The 21,607-nt window shown below is 47.4% G+C and overlaps 1 long non-coding RNA gene across 4 annotated transcripts in view; it reads left to right on the plus strand.

Moving 5' to 3' along the window:
- Positions 1 to 463: 463 nt before the first annotated feature.
- The window catches only part of LOC144122981 (uncharacterized), a 42,538-nt gene continuing 21,394 nt past the window's right edge, over positions 464 to 21,607 (plus strand). For 2 of the 4 annotated variants that reach the window (XR_013312964.1, XR_013312967.1), the window contains exon 1: positions 464 to 546. This is a non-coding gene — a long non-coding RNA (uncharacterized LOC144122981). The remainder of the gene's footprint in view (positions 547 to 21,607) is intronic. The other 2 variants (XR_013312966.1, XR_013312965.1) reach the window with 1 other exon arrangement.

The following is a 21,607-nucleotide window of genomic DNA, read 5'->3' on the forward strand; positions in this document are numbered from 1 at the left end:
CACAAAAAATTTTTCAGTTTTAATATCAAACTTTGTGTGGAAAATTTATTAAAGATTTAAATATTTTTATTTTTGAGAATGTTTTTAATATTTTTTTCAAGAGATTATCGCATAAATGCAATTTTTTCTTTGTTTTAATACTATATCTGTTCTCGCCGATTTTCTGCAATATTCACGCGAAGTATTTGCGTTCAAATAAATGTACTCAGAAATCACATTCTATTGACAGGATGTTCATGCATATAGCGTTTCTTTTTTTACTCCGCAGGCATTTCGCAGGAAACAAATTCTGCCAGCACCAGACAAAAAGAGCCATTTTACCCAGGTAACGAAAGTGTTAAAATTATGCACGCACCAGCTGTCCCTTTCAGTATGCATATGAAGTTAAAAGAATTTGGTTTTTTCAAAAATTTCCGCTGGTTTTACCTGCCGTACTAAGGTAAAAGCACTTTGATGCCCTGCAGTCGGGAAAAGCAGAGGACGAAGAAGAGCTGTGAAGGCGCACTGCGGGCACTCATAGCGGCGGAGGTAGCTGGCTCAAAATAGGTGAGCCTTTCAGCCATCACGCTCTCGCAGTCACATTCTGCTTTCGCGTTCAAAGCCGTACAGCGGCGCGATGTGAGAGAATATTATGTAACCAGCGCCGTGAACAGCTGCGTTATAGCGTTCGCACCTCTTCTACGGCGCATAAAGGGCCTCTTGTGTGGCAGGTATATTTACATTAAACAATTTGGGTGCGCTAACATATCCTCTTATTCGCCCACGCTTTAACATTTAAGGCGAACTGCGTGCTCGAATTTAGGTACATAGACACAACGCAAAGGCAATATCCAGAGGAAATAAAATCATGTGATAATGAGCATGTAGGCCGACGGTCAGTAGCCGATAGATATGCGATGAAATCCAGGGTTCGACGAAAACCCGTCTGGTCGGGTATGTTCATGGCGGAAAATCTTCAAGCGCCGACCAATCGTTAAAAAGGATGACGTTTCGGCCCCGGCTTACGGGGGCCTTGTTCAAAATGAAAGAAAGACAGGAGTGAAGGTAGGTTATATACGTTTCATGGTATGACGCAAGCAGCGGGAGGGAGTATATCGGGGGTAGATTGCCTTCGTTGCGATTAAGCGTGTTTGCCGTCGTCTGAATATAAAAAGATTCTAGGTAAAGCCTTGTCTTGCTCTTTTCTTTTCCGATTATCTTCGCGCCGTCCCAGTCGATGTCATGGCCCTCGGAGGTAGCATGATCAGCCAGTGCGTTTGTTGCCACGCGCTTGTTCTTGACATCATTGTGGTGCTGCTGCAATCTTTTCCGAAAATCACCTGTTTCACCGATATAGACATGCTCACAATCAGCGCAGGGAACCCTATACACGATGCCCGGGAACTTCTCCTTCTTTATCTTGTCTTTCACTGTAACCAACGCGTGTCGCAGCTTCTGCGTGGGTACATGTGCGACGTCGACTTCGTACGACTGGAATATGCGGGATAAACTTTCACTTACTCCGGGGACGTAGGGTACCGGAATCCTTTTCTTCTCTCGCTGGGGTTGCTATGGCGGCGGGTGAGCTAGGCGATTCTCGGATTTTTTAATAAAAGAACTGGGATAGCCCGAAGCCATCAGGTCGCTGCGAACGGTGTCCAGATCTGTCTTTTTCTCTTCCAGCGTAGAGCAGAGGTTCTCCGATCGGCGGACAAGCGAGGCAACAACTGACTTCTTGTGACAGGTCGAGTGTACGGAACTGAAGTTGAGGTACATGCCAGTGTGCGTGTTCTTCCGGAATACACTGAATGATATTCCAGGGCCGTTGCGTTTCACCAGAACGTCCAAAAAAGGCAGACGGCCATCTACTTCCTCTTCCGTGGTAAACTTTATGGCCGGTTCCATGCTGTTCAGGTGCAAAAGGAATATACTCACAGCCGATTTCTTGATTATGCAGGAACAGTCGTCCACATAACGAAGAAAGACTTTCGGGCGCGGCGTGAAGCATGAAAGGGCGCGGGACTACAGTGACTCCATTGTCAAGTTCGCAGCGGTGGCAGAAATGCTCCCAGCCGTACCATGAACCTGTTTATATATGCTCTCCTGGAACATGAAGTAGGTGTTGGACAAACAGAACTGAAGAAGTCTGCTGAGGTCTGGAACTTCAATGGGTGTTCCTTCCGGTAGAGTTGCATCCGCCTGTAGAGCATCTGTGCAAACCTTCACGGCCAGGTCAGTGGGCACGCTCGTAAACAGTGACTTCACGTCGAATGACACCAGAATTTCGTCGTCTTCTATAACCATGTTGCGAACCTTTTCAATGAAGTCGTGTGAGTTGTGCACGTGCGTTTCGCTTTTACCGACCAAAGGGGAGATAACAGGATGCAAATAGTTCGACAGCTTGTGAAGCGGGGAGCGGGTGAAATCGACGATTGGGCGCATTGGGTTGCCTTCTTTGTGGATCTTTGGCAGTCCATACAGAGCGGGAGCAGAACCATTGTGGCAGAGGAGGAAGTAGTAGAGGGACTTGTGTTGTGGCGGGACAAAGGAGAAGACGTCAGCCAAAAGTTTCTGCAAGTCCCTTTGCACCTTTGAAGTGAGGTCCCGATTAAGTGGCAAGTAGGTTGTCTCATCTTCCAGCATGCATGCTCGTCATCTTGTTCACGTACTCTCGTTTGTCCAAGTCGACCGTTGCGTTTCCCTTGTCCGCGGGCAGGATCATGATGTTCTCATTGCCGCGCAATCTTTTTAGTGCCTTTCTTTCTTCGGGCAAAAGAGGATTAAGTACATGATGCCGGTTCAGCTTGGACAGCACGCTGACGACACGGGTGCGTGCCTCGTCGCGACGGGAAGGCTCCACATTCTTGACCGCAATTTCCACGGCGCATACCATCTTTTTCATGTCCGGCTCTGGTCCCAAATTGAAATTGAGACCGATGCTCAACACTGAGAGCTCCGCGTCGTCCAGTTTCTGTGACGAAAGGTTGTGCACAGTGGTGCGGTTAGCAGTTCTGGAAATGTCCAAGCGACGAGGTAGTAGCCTTTGAAGCTTTCTCTCGTGCACGGCTTCGTCCCGACGTGAGCGGAGACCAGCATGGAAGTTGGCGTGCAGCTGGATTCTGGCAAAATCATCGGGGCACTTGTACTCGAGCCGGCGGCGTGCGAAGAAGGCTTCGTTTTTTAGTGAGCGGACCTGTTCTCTGCAGACCATGATCCTAGCTTGTAGAAGAAGGCGTTCGGCTTTCGCACTGGCTGATCATGCTATCTCCGAGGGCCATGACATCGACTGGGACAGCGCGAAGATAATCGGAAAAGAAAAGAGCAAGACGACAAGGCTTTACCTAAAATCTTTTTAAATTCAGACGACGGCAAACACGCTTAATCGCAACGAAGGCAATCTACCCCCGATATACTCCCGCTGCTTGCGTCATACCATGAAACCTATATAACCTACCTTCACTCCTGTCTTTCTTTCATTGTGAACAAGGCCCCCGTAAGCCGGGGCCGAAACGTCATCCTTTTTAACGATTGATCGGCGCTTGAAGATTTTCCGCCCCGATAGATATGAATGCGGGGCTGCTCTTAAAAAAACTGCGCGGTCCAAAAGAGGCCCAAGGAAGGTGCAAAACGTACAGGGCGCATTGATATTGAGTGTTTCCTTTTATCCGCTTTGTGCTTACGTTGTGTTTACTCATTGCTTCCATGAATGAACTCACTCACTAAACAGTTTTAGGAGAAAACAGAGCAGGCACAAAAAATCAAAGTGCACCAAAAAATATACAGCATTCACAAATCGCGAACGACTATGTCCTTTATATTCTCTGGGAGAGCGGACCGCTATAGCGCTAGGTCTCTTGGCGATAGCATATGCCTCGTGTAAAGGGATTAACTTCCCTCACAGTTGTATGCAATAAGTATGTTTTCTCTCCCCCTGATTGCCTACTGATGCCCTTGAACCCTTGTTTTTCAAGGTTAAAAATGTCGCAATGAAGCAAATTTCTTGAGAGTGGTAGAAAGGAATGTGAAGAGACTAGAATATATAAGGTCCAGTTTGACGCTGCTCCAGAAAAATGTAGCCCATTATTATTCGCTTTTCTCTTTAAATGCCGAGATTAAACTGGAAGATCAAAGCTAGCTTTTTTAAAACATGCGAGTTGGTCGTAGTTGACGACGCTTTGGCAGTAATAATGACAGAGTAATCAATGCGGTACCTCCTAAATTTCCCTTTTATATCCATTGTCGTGAGCGATGGGGTGTAACGTCAAATTTCCGTTAATCATTTCGCGAACAGGGTAGCGCTGTTCGCTCGTCGTGCCCTGAGGGTATTGCGTATGTATTTTAATCTAGCATTTGAATACTTCTCCATATCATATCCATATCACATGACACTTCCGTTTTATGACTGACTTCTTTGCATTTTTGCCTTATGGAGCGGTGTCTATCGCACCTCTCAGATTTGTTTTGAATCGAAATTTCGCTTTTGTTTGCTCTTTCTTCACCGTGCCTCTGCAGTGTGTTTTTAGCTTCCGTGCGCTGTGGGCTTTCACCGGTGGTAAGGGTACGTGAAAAAAACACCACAGAGGTGTTTAGGACAAAGTAGTAGTAACAACGTCCTCCTTTGAGAGGATGATGAGGTTATGGGCGAGTTATGAAAATACGTACTTTCTCTCATAGCCGCAGCAACGCGTAGGAAGGCGATGAGACCATCCCGATCAAGTTCTTCATGTCATGCATAACCGGTACTGTATTGAAAACTGCATCATTTCGACTTACGGAATTTACGACGGTGCGATATAGTTCCAAATGCCGCATTTTTGGCTGCCTTGGCCACGAGATTGTCCAAAGCGGCCACCGGGCATTATATTCGCAACTGAAGCAGAAATTCTGAAGATCGGTGTCGGGCGAATCAGTTGGCTCGCTCCGGACGAGTGAAACGAGCGTTGTGTTTCTATGTGTGGGCTTGCCGCTCAGCGGTGACAGACGAGAGACACCCTCATCCCCACCGAACAGCAGTTACGGGGGCATCATCCGATAAGACCAAGGTCTGCGCCTGGGAGAGGCGGCGCCTCTGTAACGGCCGTCAGATTCTGGGAACCAACTCAAGATGCCTTCACAAGGAGCCGACCGAGGGGAACGACGGGGAAGCAAGGACGAGAGAGGTCAAGCTGGAAAGGAGGACCGGGAAGAGACGAGAGAGCAAGGAGAAGAACGGGAGACGGGTGGTGGATGCCGAGACGAGAGGCCGCATCCCGACAGCAAAGTTGGCTCAAATGTGTAAATAATGTAAATAAATTCTTCTGTATTGTTCATTCCGTGGTGACCCGGCTTCGTCGGGAGGAGCGTGGAAGACCTGTCTTACTGGCGCAGTCGACATGATCTCCCGATAGGAAGCGGACCGGCCATGGTACTCATCAAGACGGCAACAAAGGACCCAGGGCTGAGCGACCATCTCGGGCGTGGACCAGCTGGTCAAGTCATTTGCTACAGTGAAGCAGGTTGGTGTCTTGTGGATCCTTACGCTGGGCACTATGGCAGTTTTGGGGCATGGTGTGAGCGGGGAGGACGGGAACCGACGAGCAGGATGTGGGCAGATGGAGCTGGTTGTGAACGCCGAGGTAGCACGCGTCAGCGGAAGGTGAGGGTTGTCTTTCGCCGATGAGATAGCGCTGTTGAAATTGAAAATTTCAGAAGCAGAATCGGCAACTGAAAAATTTGCGGTATGAGAAAAGTTTCAGGGATGCCGTGGTAGGCGTGAGGCAAGATGTGGTGCGCCCAAAGAATGTGGCGGGCATCGTGAAGAATTTCGAGGTAAGCCAGAGAGTGGTAAAGGAAGACCGCAGACTGGGAAGCTCGAGTGGCGACACTGAGGTCGCGGTTGAGAGACAGGACGTGGCTGCCTGTACAGGACGAACAGGTTCAGGGAAAAGGGGCTCAGACTTACGGGCGCGCAGGTGCTGCTACGCGTGTAGTTTGCCGGACCACCTCGTCCGGGAGTGTCCAGCGTTTGGACCGGCACAAACAGATGCCATGAAAATTGACGCACAGAAAAAGAGTTCTGTCGTACTTTCGAGGAGGGCAAAATTCCAAAGTGAGAGCACGGCTAGTGAGGCACTTCAATTTCGAGGACTTGACGCGGTCTCACTGAGCTGTGGGGAAGGCACATTCGCGGGGTATCCCAACTGGAGCGCAGAGAATATTCCGGGGAGTATCGGTTTTCGTATCCAGGCAAAGGCTGATCTGATTGGTGCCTTCGAGGGAGAAGTACAAACGGGGTGGGCGTATGTGCCTTCCGAGTTTTTGGGAGCGCCCGAATGTGTCGTGACCGCAGCTGAGACTGCATTTGCCTGTGCTGCGACGGGATGGTTAGTGCCGGGTGGAAGCACACTCGTTGCGCCAGACGCGCATGTTGAGTTGTTACAGGAAACAGTGCCAGAAGTGGCCATGCTGATACATGGTGGCGACAAAAACACAGAATGTGTGTGCGCAGTTGTGGCCGCGAATGTCATTCTACTGGATCAGGTAGGCGGTGCAGGCGTTGAAGGAAGGAACGGCCTGAATGAAACTCCCACCAAACGCGATAGGTTTCAGCGCGCACAAATTAACGACATGATGCTCAGGGGCGCGGGCGAACAAATGAAAGAGGATGTGCGTTGTATAATCGAAGAAGGCGCACAGCTGAACCATGGAGACGAAGTGGGCGGTAGGCCGCGCATGCAGTCTGCGCTGCCTTCTTTTCGGCTAGCGGAAATGGTGCGGGTAGCGAAAGGCGCTGTGCGAACCGGTGACATGGGTGAAAAGACGCGCCACAAGAGTAAACGTACTCTAACTTGGTACGAAGCTTCCGCCGAGAAAAGGCGCTGTCGTCAAAACTCTAAAGAGTGAAAGACGCAGCTCAGTAAGGGCCTGTATGACAGGGGACGCAAGAAACAATCGCCAGCCGAGACACCCATTAAAGGGACACTGAGGAGAAATTGAAGTTGGCTTGCATCGATCGAATACCAGCTCCAGATCACAAAAATGCCGCTCTTACTGAAAACAAAGCTCTTGTAAGGTACAAAATAGCAAGAACCAAAATACAGGTATCGCCACCACAGGCCAATCTCGCAAGTACAAGCGTGGCGACGTCTAGGACAAGAGGCGCCACCTTGGAGGAATTTTCCATCCTACATGGTGTCGCGTATCTCTGAGGCTGACAAAGGTAGGTTGCGCAGATCAATATTGAAGTAGGTTTTGTTTTAAAACCAATAGTGCACTTTTATCACACAAGGAAGGCAGGCAAAAGACAACCTGAATGTTGGAAGCAAAGAAAACCGATGCTTGGCGGCGCCACAGGCGGCCAGGAGAGTTTCGGTTTTTTTATGGTGATTCGCGTCTGTGAGCTCTGCTTGCCCCGTGGTTTTGTTTTTGACACGCCTCGATTTACAAGCGCCGAACAGCAGAGGAACTCCAAGTGCCGCTTCAAGTGCTAGTTAACCTTTCAAGGAGCCTGTTAAGGCTTGCAAGATGACCGCCACGGTCGATGAAAAGCTATGATGGCACGATGGTCGGTGATCGTACAAGGCAGCACTTGTGTATTCGCACGCCTGCCCGGCGAAACATTGCCGGCTGTGCCAGTCAACTTCAAACTACTTCATGGAAATCGTTTATTAGGGACGGGAGACAAAGTACAAGGAAGTTTAGAAAAATTGCCGATGGCCTAGCTCTGTTAGGCCAGGATATACCTAGCGAAAGCGCAGAGATTTCTGCATCAGAAGAGTACATTCACTAGATGCGCCTTTATTGACGACTGTAACTTGAGCCATCGTGGCGTAGTGGCAGCGTCTCCGCCTCAAACGCTGAATGCCCTGGTTCGATTCCGAACCTAGGCACAGGACTTCTTTTCTTTTATTCAGTAAGTGGGCCTGGAGTTTCAGTGGCTCCCATGGATGCCGAATGCCCTGGTTCGAATCCGAACCTAGGCACAGGACTTCTTTTCTTTTATTCAGTAAATGGGCGTGGGGTTTCAGTGGCTCCCATGGATGCCGCCGCCGAATACGTTGGTTAGCGGTTAAGCGCAGGCTCTGTTAAGGCGCGTTTATGCTGAAACGAGGCGCGCGCGCGCGCGCTGCACGGCAAAGTCACGTCGGTCAAAGCGAGACCCTCTATACTCCAACTGCGCTTCACAGCCGACGCGTTCGGCGACCTCGCCGCACTCTGACCGCACTGGCGGGGAGACTTGGAACATGTCTCTATTTCGCGCAGAGTGCGCCAGCCGCCGCCGGCCCGGCCAGACTGATTTGGCTCCGCGGCGAGTTGCGCGTTGTATTCAATAGCTGTGGCAGTTGGGCGAAGCTGTTCTTTTCGAGCTCGGCTAATTTAATCCATTCACAGTACATATCTGAAGGTACATTCAAGTGGGCGAGAGAGCCAGATCCAGTGGACCCGTTGGATCTAACGGAAGCCGTTGAAGCGTCGTGCGCCGGCTTTAGTTTCAAGCCGCCGACTTTAAACGCGACCGCCCTTGAGCACCAATTTGCTTTTTGTGGCAGAAAATAAATAAATAACTTGGCCCTTGCAATCGTGGGAGACCTTGACGCCGCCTGCTGCGCCGTGCAACCACACCGTTCAAGGAATCACAATCCGTTGGCCCCAAAACCCCGGTCAGCCTCCGATGGGTGCAAGGCGCCGACCTTGTCCTGACTCGTTGCGACTCCCCGCACTGGGGTTATGATATTTAGTTTGCAACGGCTGCTCACTGAGGAAGGGGGAAACGACCCACCGGCGCCTAACCTAACCGTGCTCCCTCAAAAGCATCGCACGTTCTGTGGGGCTGAGGTCGCTGAAATGCACGCCGGAGTTTTTGCGAGAACTACGTCGTCGGGTTCGGGTACGGGATCCATCGGAACGCTGGCAAGACGCCGGTGCAAACGCAAACGAAGCGACGGTAGCGACCCCCTACAGATGCATTCAACGTGCGGCGGCAGTAGCTTTCATTTCGGCAGCTGCTAGACCGCACCGCTAGGGCCAGAAATCACGGAGTCTCCATTTACGTCACGTTTCACGTCACTCCGTTCTGTGGCGTCATAAGAGATCTCCGTGTCGTCATAAGAGTTCTCGAGTTTGAATCGGAGCGGCGGGAAAAAATTTTTCAACTTCGAATCCAAATTTTTTTGAAATGACTGCATCTTTCGCTCCTGGACAAGCGGCAACAAAGCCATGAAATGCCGAACTATCAGATATTGCTAACAAAAAAAATTTGATAGGTTTCTCCTCAGTGTCCCTTTAAGCTAACTAGCAATGACGATCGCGTAGGACCGACTGACCGCCCTCCGCCGTAGAGGGGCAAACGTACAGAGCAGCATTGAGGGTTTGTAGCTGCGGTCAATAATAGGTGACCAGACTTAGCTAGAATGTAGAATTGCAAATCGAGCGAGAAACGCGAAATTACAAGGCCGCAGCTGATGCGCTACCAAGGCTCGTAGCACCAGCTCTGTTGGTAAGGGGAGCGGGTTAAAAGGGGTGACGATGTCCATTCGTCCGTTTTGTTTTAATGTTGTCGTAGTGCCCAGGGGAGGATCGCGGGACATAAGCCGCGCACAGGTGTGGTGTGAAGCATTCCGTGGAGGCACGCATCACAGTGGCGGTGGAGGTGTAGGGTGCGTCCGTTGGCTCGCTCCGGACGGGTGAAACGAGCGTTGTGTTTCTATCTGTGTGCTTCCCGCTCAGCGGCGACGGACGAGAGACACCCTCCTCCCCACCGAACAGCAGTTACGGGGGCATCATCCGATAAGACTAAGGTCTGCATCTGGGAGAGGCGGCGCCTCTCTAACGGCCGTCCGATTCCGGGAACCAGCTCAAGATGCCTTCCCAGGGAGCCGACCGAAGGGAGCAGCGAGGAAGCAAGGACGAGAGAGGTCAAGCTGGAAAGGAGGACCGGGAAGAGACGAGAGAGGAAGGAGAAGAACGGGAGACGGGTGGTGGATGCCGAGACGAGAGGCCGCATCCCGACGGCAGAGTTGTGTCACCGCAGTTCTGAATAGATGTGAATAAATTATCCATTGTGTAATCGGAATGTTTGGTGTGGTCTGGCTGAACCGGGAGGAGAGGAAAACAAAATAGAGGAGGGAGGAAAGAACCTGTCTGACTATCGGTGTCGTAGCTGATGTGTACGCATGTACAATATTCTTGAACAATTTTTGTAATTGAAAATTTTAAGGTACTCTAATGGAAATATAGAAGGTAATGGTCCATTCTTCCGATGTGTAGCCGCATATTTCTTTTCAAGTTTTTCCGCTGCTCACATCGAGCAGTTAAGACTGTCATAAAAACCAATGGCGAGCACTTGTGACGGCAGGGAAAATGTTAATAGCTAAAGAAAAACGCAACTCTACCGACGTCAGATCTGGAGATATACTCACTGTTTGTGTGAAATTTTATATAAAAAATTTCGTTCGTAATCTCTTCACCGTTCAAAAACGCTCTTGTCCGGAATGGTTGGGTATGAAATCTTTGAAAACAAAATTGGCGTCTCTCGGCCGGATAATGGTTGCTGACACTATAAAATGAGGAGCCGTTGCTGCAGATACGGGTGCCCAATTTTATGTGACAGCAAAACGGGCTGGTCGGCTCATTTGACGGCGTTCGGTGTCACGCCTAGTGGATATCAAGTGTCAGGTCGTGTCACCACACATAGTCGATGTGTATGATGTGTATCTCTAAAGATAAGTGATATGCGGTCATGAGAGCCATGTCATGTCACGAATGTCAGTAAACCGGAGGCGTCAGTAAACGATGAGCGGAAGTGATGACAAGCGCCTAGATGGGATATCGCAACCCGGGCTGGGCACTGTCGAGGCAGCGCTATATATTGCAGAGCATGCCTGGCTGCTCTTTCGATTGTCGGCTTTACTTTTTTTTCTGAGCACTAAGTTGAAATAAGACTAATATAAGATCAATACTTGAAATTTTTAGGGATTGCGTGCTCAAAGTAAAAAACTGAAAACTGTGTCAAAGAAAGATCATTCCATGGTCGCTAGTGGGCGTTAGCGCTTGCAAGAGGGCAAAGATCGCTTTTTAAGGGGCGAAGAGGGGGTTGTAGGAGCGACACACAAGGCATACTTCGCCTGCACGCTTGAAAAGCCAGCTTCCTAGTCGCTTTCATATGTGTCTTTAATAGGCATTATTCTGTAACGGTGCAAGCCATTGGGAAGGTAGCCTATCATACAGACTTGCTTCGTTTCGAGATTCCTAGAGCCTCAATATGTGTGCAAGAGCCGCCCTAAAAGGAATCGATAGAAAAACATGCGAGTCCCTTGTTTAGCACAATCCTGAAGCATAAAATTACGATATCATATAGGTTCTCTGCAGTTCAATCCACAATGAGTGTCTAATGATATTCTTGCAATTTTTTTGCCAAAGTATCGACCGGAACCGGTTCCAGTGACCTTATATGGTATGCATGTGCCTTCACCTTCTAAAATATTTGAGTAGTTTCCTTGTGACTATGTACTGGAGTTATACTGGATCGGGCCAATATTTTTCTTTCATCTACTTTAATTTACGTTCATCTAATGGGTCTATACATCCAAAATATTGAAGTGCCTTCGAAATATTTGGGGATGGCACGATTTCAATGTTTTTGGGGACCTCGATTATCAACGGTGCCTTATGATCGGTTCGCTTATGGTCACGTGGTATTGATGACGTGAGGTTCCTCTGAATCGCATTCATAGGTCGTGAGGAGTCCTCATACCACTCTTGGCACAATGGTGCAGCTGTTAAGCGATGAACCACTCCCCGACAGGTGGCTGTTTCAAGCAGAGCAACCAGTGGGGGTTAAGAGACTGAGGTTGCTGCTCACGAGCTGCCGTAAGGCTAATGCGTAGCGCCACAGTGGGTAAGTGGCAGCTGCACTGAATTTATTGAAAATAACTTCATTGCCACTTGCCACAGTAGGCAGATTTCTCAAAATCCGGGGGCAGGTTGTAATGACGTCACAACGCCACGTGATCCTTCTCGACCAATCATGAATTTCATGACAGGGAGGCCGCGACATTTCTGTGAGACGACCACCTAAATTCTGTGCCATAATTAAACACAGGGGGTGTCCCTAGTTCACTGGCATTGATTGAGCGGTTCGAGCAACTTTGCGGAAAAGACACGGGAACAAGTGCTGGCGGGCAATGAGCCTGCATCAAAATTCACCTAATAAGTGTGGCATCAAAAAGACTGACTATCAAGAGGCGTCAGGTCCCGATGTAACAGACTTGCGCCGCCGCTGTCAGCAGCCGTGAGTTTCGTTATGCTTGTTCAAAAGGCCGGACTTTCCGCTTGAGCTGTACCAGTCTTGAGTGGGCATGTCGAAACGTTGTGCTGCGTGCACATGTGCCGAGAAGCAAACGGCATATTATTCCACAAGTTTCATGCGAAGAGAGAGAGGTGAAATCGAAGGGCAGCGGCCACGGAGCGGGACAAGTCGACCCCTTCGTAATTGTATTGGCTATGCGGCTAGCCCTTAATTTCTGCTACCTGATCAGCTGTTTTTCGGCTTTTAACAGGTATGGTTACTCATCATTTGCAAGGCGAATGGCGCAAGAATCGACGCTTGCAACCCGTCTTTGTTCTGTAGTGCTCTGAACACGAGAAGTTTGGACGCGATATTGTGCGTCTGTGCGACACTATATTGAACGCAGGGGTCGCTTTCAGGTCCCGGTCCTCCGGACTGCATGCCGCGCATATTTTCGTACAAAACGAAAAAATACAATAGTTGTTGCCACTCGCCTTCATCGACCGCAGCGAGCCACTCAGTGCGACAAGAGCAGCTCAGGACTCGAAAAACAGTACGACACCTAGTTGAATCTCCGTTTTTCATGCGCTTCAGCAGGTGACTATCTTAAACTTCGCTTCACTTCACTTCACTTTATTACCTTAAAGGCCCCCGGAAATGGGGGTATTACATGAGGGGTGGGTTCATGTATAAAGCAGATTTAACGAACAAAGAAAACACGTAAGGTACAAATATTATTCGCTGTTAAATATAGGAGCTAAACAATTTACAATGTTGATGGACCTGTGATTGCGGCCATGTAGTGTGGAAGGCTGTTTTAGTCCGTGGAGGAGCGCGGAAAGAATGACGATGCAAATGTAGTAGTGCGCGTACGAGCCGGGCAACTTGAAAGGGATGACCAATGCGAGGGGAAATGCATGCAGGCGGATCGATGTAGGCGGATGACGAAGTGAGGTGTAATAAAATTTCTGAAACAAGGACATACTAGTAATACGACATCTACAAGCTAAAGATGTTAAGCCTGCGTCTGCTTTTAATGATGATATAGTGACAATATATGAATAGCACGAATATGTGAATCTTGTGGCTCAACTTTGTACTGATTCTAAGAAATCTGTTAGATAATTTTGGCTAGGAGTCCAAATAGCAGAGGCGTATTCTAATTTAGAACAGACAAGTGATTTGTAGGCAAGCAAGTTTAGGTTTTGTGGCGCATGGCTCAACTGCTGGAACTTGGTTCGGAGTGCGGCGAACACAGCACGGAAAAGATTCCTCCAAAATCTCATATGATGAGGAGAAGACGCGAACTTAGAATGTAAATTTTATAACAAAAATCAAAGCTTTTGACGAGCAGAATAATTCCGAGCAAGCAGTCTCGTACTTTAGGTTCTCTCCGATTGGTTTTGCCTTGAAATCTCTAATTAAAATTAGTTATTTTCCATAATAGCTTACAGGCAAGCAGAACAGTCTCCTTGAAAAAAATAGTAGCAATGAGCAGATTATTTCATATCGATTAATACATTTTCAGTTGTTCATAAAGCATTAACCAATTAAATGTATTGCAAACTGATTAGAGTTACCGCTGCAAAGAGAAAAAGCATGCTCTGAGTGCTTGTAGAGCAGTATTTCTAATTCTCTTTTCTCTGCACGGCGCCTGTAGTTTTGTCCCTATCTCCGCATTTAAGGCTCAGCATGTGTACCTGTACGGTTGGGATATTCCCCTGTTAGCGACGCTGGTTTTTTATGGTGGTCGTTTGTATTTTAAACAGTACCTCGTTCAGAAAGATACAGAATCTCCGCAAGATGTATTTAACTAGAACATCGTCAATACATAGCTTGATATAGCTTAAACAGTGTTGTCTTATTAATTTCCATAAATGCTTTTTTTCTCACTTTATCCTGGTTCTTGTATACACGACCGCAGTCCGTTCTCTTTCCATTGCATGTATCCAGAAAACCGCGCCTTTATATGCGGTCTGCTTTTTAACGAACTTTCCAAGAGCACCCTTAAAGTGCCTATCCTGAACTTGCAGAAAGGTGTTTGGTTTTTACTTCGTTTCGAAATAATTCTTCTACACACTTTCCTGATTATTACTTGTGTCGATGTATTACTTTTTTAAATATTTACAGGTAGTAATGAATTCCTGCTTTTGTCTGTGGTTCCTGTGCTTGAAAAAGTACACGGCCCATATACTTTCACACTGTTTCTTGAGCAGTGTTGCCAGGGGCGCCAAAGAGCTCTCAGCTCCCCCTGAATTGTCACAAGCCACAAATCCCTTCAAACTGTAAATGAAACTGCGCTGTCTAATGAAAATTCTCACAGACTTCCTACTAGTCCATGCTGTTGCTTTTGAAGCAGAACTGAGCGTATGCAGCTGTATGCATGCGCGTTATTACTTGTGCGTTTTTAAATGTCGAGATGATCTTTTGGGCACCCGTACCACTTTGCTTAAGGTCACCGTACGATCGTTTTCGAGCCGCTTGTGGGTACGTTGTTGTGACTCTGAGCGCATGCACATGCGCGCATAGGATCGAGGCTTTACGGCCGGTTTGCGGCTTGCGACCAAGCCGGACGATTCCATCCTTCTGATTGGCGTGCCTGGCAAGTGCGGCGGCACTGGCATGTGTCGTAGCAAAACAACCAAATATCTTGCCGTATAAATACTCGCATTGATTGCGGCTCACTAGGGACATCGATAAATGTTGAGATGTGAGATTTTTTCTCGAAGGTAACACCGCGATTGGCTCTTATAGCCACGAATCTTGGCGTTGCCGACAGTGTTGCCCATCGAATGAATTCATGACCACAACCTTTGCAACAGCACAGACGAACTTTAACATCTGAAACTGCGTCGTGGAAAACGATTATAAACATCTGCGCTATTCCTACTCCAGGAACTCATAAATGGCGTTACAGAGTGGTCGCGTACAACTTACCGCTCGGTTGCTAGTCTCAGCTAAGAAAAGCCCTTATGCAACTGTTCTCGCTAAGGTCCGGGTTTTTTTTTGCCGTTAAAAACTGAAGAGTTCCCGCACTCAAAGTTGCGCCATCCCCAAACTTGCGACAATCATATCAGAACAACCACGTGATTGGTATCGAAAATTCTCAGGGCCAAAGACATCCACTGGAACAAGCGAGGTTAGCAGTCTATATTCATAGCAGTTATTAGTAATCAAAGCCGTGAAAGTAACATTGATTTCTCAGTTTAGCTAATATGGATTAAAGGCTAAATTACCAGTATTTTGCAGCTACCACAATGTAGCCTTTTTACATGTATTTAATTCCCTTTGTGTTGCAGCGTTTTCAATACTTCCTGCATTCTAGTTTTCCCTGTAATATAAAGAGGCCTCCACGCTGTCTCCCCACAGAACTGTTATTAGAAAAGACACTTATCTCTTCATTGACAGAAAGAATGTGAGTCTGAATTACTCTTGAATTCAAAATTATTTATGTTTTAACACGTCCATGTCAAGAACGATTCAAAATATAAGAAAAAATTATGACTTTCGCAATAATTTCGGATATCTGAGATCAGTTGTAAGTGCAGCGGTTCTGCATTTCACAAAGAGAATGACGCTGCAGCAATGCTGAATATCTTTTCTCTTATTTTTAGTCCATTAGAAAAGCCAAAATGCAAATAGCACAGTGTGGCTTCAAATTCGGGACCAAGCTATGAAAAACTGTGCTAAAATTCACGGCTTTGTTCTCCCTACTGACAGCGGGCTACAACTTTTATTAATGTGAAAGTATATGGCTCATGCGAACGAGAAGTGTTCACTGGAAGTTATCCGCAGACCGTGGCACCAAAATGTGTGCACAGGAAGTGGTACCTCTCACGTGACCTCATACGTCAGAGTGAAATTGACTCAAAGAGGTCGTTTATGAAGGTTTAGATGAAATCCTAGCGATGGTATCACTGGCTGACCTCAATGTGATGAAAGTATTCCCGACTACATTCGCACCCAAAATTTTGAGCAACCGTTGGTCGTACAACGTTCCGCATTTCTCTTTGCATATAGTGTGGTGTCATCCGAATTTGTGCGCACACGGCTATGCGCAACCGCGATAAGGTGATGCACGCTGAAAGCTTTATCACCGCATGTCGTTATATAAGGAAGCGGGTAATAATGGAGGGAGTTCTTTGCCCCGGCCTCATCTGTGAACTGGCCTGTCTGTCTCTGCTCCTGAGATGCGTCGTTCCCATGACACAGAATATAGCTTGCATATTTTAATTAAGTAGGAGGCTTGCTTGCGAAAGGGGTTCGGAGTAAGGACAGTGCACCTTCAATTGCACGCTTTCTGAGGCAACCTTTTGAGGTCCACCATGATGCCGAGATGTTAGAGCTAGTGCACCCTTTCCTCTCACAAAAATCAATTTTCGTAATAAACTTGTGACTCAACCGAAAACGAAGTTGAGTTGTATGTTGCAACTGGAGTGCTAAATGGTGTAGTATGTCGTAACCAGAAACGACGAAGTGTATGTAGTCAACGCAACTATCAAAGTGTCGTAGTATGTCGTAACTGGAATGGTAAAAGTGTGTGGTATGCCTTAACTAGAAAGAACGAAGTGGTGTAGTATGTCGTAACCGCAAATGATTAGATATCACAAAACACTTATGGGAAGAAAATCAAGATTAGAGACAGACATGCTTTCGCATTCCTCCACGTAAGCAGATTTATGTGCGCTCAGAATGTTTTAGCAGTTATTCCTGAGCACATATTGCAATGCAAATTGCACAAGCCGGAACACAGCACTGAAAACAACGCTCGAAAGTTGCACTGCAAGCCAATCAATGTTAACGCACGGAGAAAGAAGTTAGAGAAGGGGGCTTAGTCGGGCTGGTTGCTGCGTGTTGATTGAAACCTGTGCTTTTCTCTTCAGTTCGGTCTGTTAGCACTGTTCAGTCGATTTCCATCAACATGAAGAAACAAGCTCGCATCTTTACTGTACAACTCCAAAGCGTTCTAGAAGTGTCCATGTGAATGGAAAACCAAGTGGTTGCTTAGTTTTGTGGAAATGTGTTATATCAAGCAGAATTTGTAGAAATATATTTCAATGATGCAAGCTATGGTGTCGCTGAATGCAATGAAATAAAAAATAAACCGCTTAAGCGTGAGTGAACCATTCGTGCATATGTTCTCTCGTAGGTTTTTACAGTGATGTTTAAGAATTTTTCGTGACCAGAATAAAAAAGTAAGAGTGATTGTAACAGTGACTTTTCCCAAAGACTCTTCCTAACCCAGCAGCAAAATTGAGAATTGTCCACACCATTTGTTATAAACACAATTTTGGAACATGCTGTCTGTTGCGCAATAGCAACATTGTCAGCAAAGTAAAACATATTTTGTTGCCAGTTTGGTTTTCAAACTGCCATTGTTCTCTTTATGCGTACCAAGCATTAATATGACTGTCGTTAAACCCAAATTGCTTCAACGTCTTTGCCTAGGTTGTGCCTGCTTTGCAGCTTTAGATATGTAGTCTATGTTAATTTATGCCATGCGAGAATGGCTTGATGCGATTAGGGAGACAAATCTTTCGTTTTGTGGCCTGCTTTTATAATTTCATACAAGAAAATTATAATGCTCTCCTGGACCACCTTACATGAAAAGAACGCGTGGTAGCAATACAAGCGAAACAGCAACACTATGCTTAAAGTTAGTTTTGAATGCAGGTGTGTGCTTTTCCTTATTTTGAACTGCATTCAATGCACGAAAAAAACTGCAGCTGTAATTTTACTCGATCAAGGACGACACAACTGTATCACCACTTTGATAACATTATAGAGAAGGAGGTAGTCATATGAGCGCTGTAAATGCTAGCCCCATAACAGGCCTAGCTGGCCACTGCAGACGCAAAAAAAGATCAAACGGCACACAATCACGCAACTTTCACATGCACAATCATCTGCACATAGTACTTTCACCGAATCGCATAATGGAAGTCTCTGTGGCTCACCCATACAAAGGATAGGACGCCACGCAAAGAAAATACACACACTTATGGGCTCGTAATGAATGTCTAGCTATGCAGTGAATGAATTTAACGATGCAAAGGTAACCTGTGAATGATGTGCAAGTTCCGCAAAACAACTGTACTGTAAACCTGCTTTGAGTTAGGTTATCAAGGGAGTTACCAATGGACACGTTATGCAGATACTATTGTATTGGTTTGCCTTGCTGAGTAAGTTAATAAACATTTTTTGGGCTTATCCATTTTATTATTTACTTAACCTCAGCTGTTCTAAATGACAGTATGCTTGAGGGGAGAGCCCTGAAATTCTGTGCGAAGTAAAAGTTAGGTGGCTCATCAATTACTGCACGGGTTTCTTCAGTGGCCAATCTGAAGGACAAAAGGTCAGTAAGCACAGTAGGGTGCAAACCCATGTCGGAAACCATACCACCATTTTTTGGTGTGAAAAAAAAACTGATGTCCAAATGCAGCAGCATGAGCCGAGACAGAACAGTGTTAGCGCGGTTCGTGTGGGAGAAACCATTAGTAGCAACAGATGATTTGCTTATGCTGCTGCACAATGTAGAAACACCTCCAGCTTTGACACGAATTCCAAAATATTTTAAAATTTCACATAAGTGTAACGACTCTTGTTATTTTAGAATAACCTGAGGGAATAAAACAATCAGCTTGGTATTGAACTGACCCAAGACTTCAGGAAAGGTAGATTTGTTTCCCATAAGCCATAAGAATACCCCAGTGGCATTATGCTGGAGTTTTAAGATCGAGTAACTTAGCAAGTAGGTGCTCAGGATATTACGGTATAAATATTGTCGAGCTTGTGAAAAATGCTAGCAGTAACAAACGCCAAGAAGAGAATACAAGAAAGTTTTTGTTAAAAAAATGAACAAAAAGCGTCATCATCATCAGCCTGACTGCACCCACTGCAGGGCCAAGACGCCTTCCATGTCTTTCCAATTCACCCTGCCGTTTGCCAGCTGAGCCCGCCCTCTCACTGCAAAATTCTTAATCTCGTCCGCCCACCTAACCTTCTGTCGCCCACTGCTATGCTTGTGTTCTGTTGGAATCCACTGCGTTACCTTTAAAGACCAGCGGTTATTTTGCCTTCAGATTACATGTCCTGCCCAAACCGATTTTTTCCTCTTGATTTCGATTATGATATCATTAACCCGCGTTTGTTCCCTCATCCACTCTGCCCGTTTCCGGTCTCTAAACGTTACGCCTATCATTTTTCTTCGCATAGCTTGCTGCGCTGACCTTAACTTAAGCTGAACCAGTTTTGTTAACCACCAAGTTTCTGCTCCATAGCTGAGTACCGGTGAGAAACACCTCTTGTATAATTTTCTTCTGATGGATATTAGTAAACTGCCATGCATGATCTGAGAGAACCTACCATAAATACTCCACTCCATTCTTATCCTTCAAGTTCCCTCTTATGATCTGGATCAGCTGTCACTACTTGCCCTAAGTATACTTATTCATATACCAATTCCAGCACCTCGCTGCCAATTGCGAACTGCAGTTTCCTTGCTAGGCTGTTGAACATTACTTTTGTTTTCTGAATGTTAGTTTGAGACCTACCGTTCTGCTCTGCCTGTCTAACTCACTGATGATGATTTGCAGTACATCTCCTGAGTGACTCAGCAAGGCAATGCCATCAGCGAATATCAGATTACTTAGGTATTCTTCATTAACCTCAACGCTGTCGGAGGAAGAGCCAGCTCCGACAGCGTTGAGGTTCGAACTGTTTATTTGACTGCTCGCGCTGCGGCGGCATAGCCAAACTTCCCCTTTCTTGTCCGGCGCCGCGTGTCATGGCCTGCGAGCCGAGCGCGGCGCGAGGAGCGCTACATGCCCCCCCCCCCCCCCCTCCGCCCGCAGATCGAAGCCACAGGATTCACCCAGCGGACGTGCTTGGAGGAAGCTGCGCACAATGGTGGCGGAGTCGAAGCGAGAGCGAGTGTAGGACCCACAACGCCCCACGACACCCGACCTCACTTTCTCTCGGGGTTCACTTTCCTTTCACTGGCAGGTGACAGCCGAAACTCTTCTAAGTGACCACTTTCTCATCCATATCACCACGTCTCTTTCCCACATCCCTCGCTGTCATCCGGTTATTCACACTGACTGGCATGCTTTTCGCACTAATCTCGCCTCCGACTCCTTTCAATCCTACGACGACTGGACTTCGCGCATCTCTGCAGCGCTCACGTCCAGTAGCCGTCGCGTTCGCTCTCGTTACCCAATCCAGGACCCAGATCCACACCTTATGCGTTTATGGCGTCGCCGTAAACGTCTTCAACGCTCCTTTCGCTCCCAACCACACAATGCCCAACTTTCCTCCCGGATCACTGCTCTGCGGGCTGAGATCGTCGCCCACTGCGCCTCCCTCGAGCACTCTCGTTGGAGTGCTCTTTGTGATGGCCTTGATTCTGCATTGCACTCGCGATCCGCATGGTCTCTCTTTAAATCCCTCCTTGGCAATAAGCCTGCCCTTGCTCCCACTCTAGCTAAAGCCCTCACTCAGGGGACTCCTTCCGAAGTTTTTGATCAACTCGCCTCTCTCTACCTCCCGCCCCCTCTGGCACCCTCCTACCCGGTGTACTCAGGTGGACCTAACCCCGATCTGGACCAATGCTTCACTCTCCGGGAGCTCGAATCTGCTCTGGCTGCTAACCCTACACGCTCGGCTCCCTGTGAGGATGCCATTACATACACCACACTTCGTAACCTTCCTGACTGCGCCAAAGAATTCCTCCTTCAAACCTACAATGAGGCCTGGGAGAGCGGCTGCTTGCCGAGCTCCTGGACATCCTTCCTTATTTCTATGATTCCAAAGCCGGGCAAACCTCCCTCTCTCTCTAACCTCCGCCCAATCTCTCTAACGTCGTGCGTTGGTAAGACCCTTGAGCGAATGGCTCTGACTCGCCTCTCTGATTTTCTTGAAGCACGGGAGTTCTTCCCCCATTCTCTCATTGGCTTCCGACACCGCGTCTGTGCACAGGACATGTTTCTGATTCTCCAGCAAACGTTCCTGTCCCCTACACCCACTCAAATTTACGCACTTGTGACTGTCGATGTTCGCAAGGCCTTTGACGGTGTTTGCCACGATCACATCCTTTCTCAACTCGCCTCTTTGGATTGTGGCTCCCGCATGTACTCCTATATCCGCTCATTCCTCTCTAAACGTGTGGCTCGCTTTCGAGTAGATACCCACTTGTCTAACCCACACCACCTCACCCGTGGCACTCCTCAAGGTGCTGTTCTCTCTCCTACCCTTTTCAATCTCGCTATGGCCCCTCTCGCCTCCCAGCTAGCTGAAATTCCCGACCTGCATCATATATTTTACGCCGATGACATCACTCTCTGGTGTTCATCTGGCTCTCCCGGT

The sequence above is a fragment of the Amblyomma americanum genome, chromosome 3 (genome assembly GCF_052857255.1).
Source record: "Amblyomma americanum isolate KBUSLIRL-KWMA chromosome 3, ASM5285725v1, whole genome shotgun sequence".
NCBI lineage: Eukaryota > Metazoa > Arthropoda > Arachnida > Ixodida > Ixodidae > Amblyomma > Amblyomma americanum.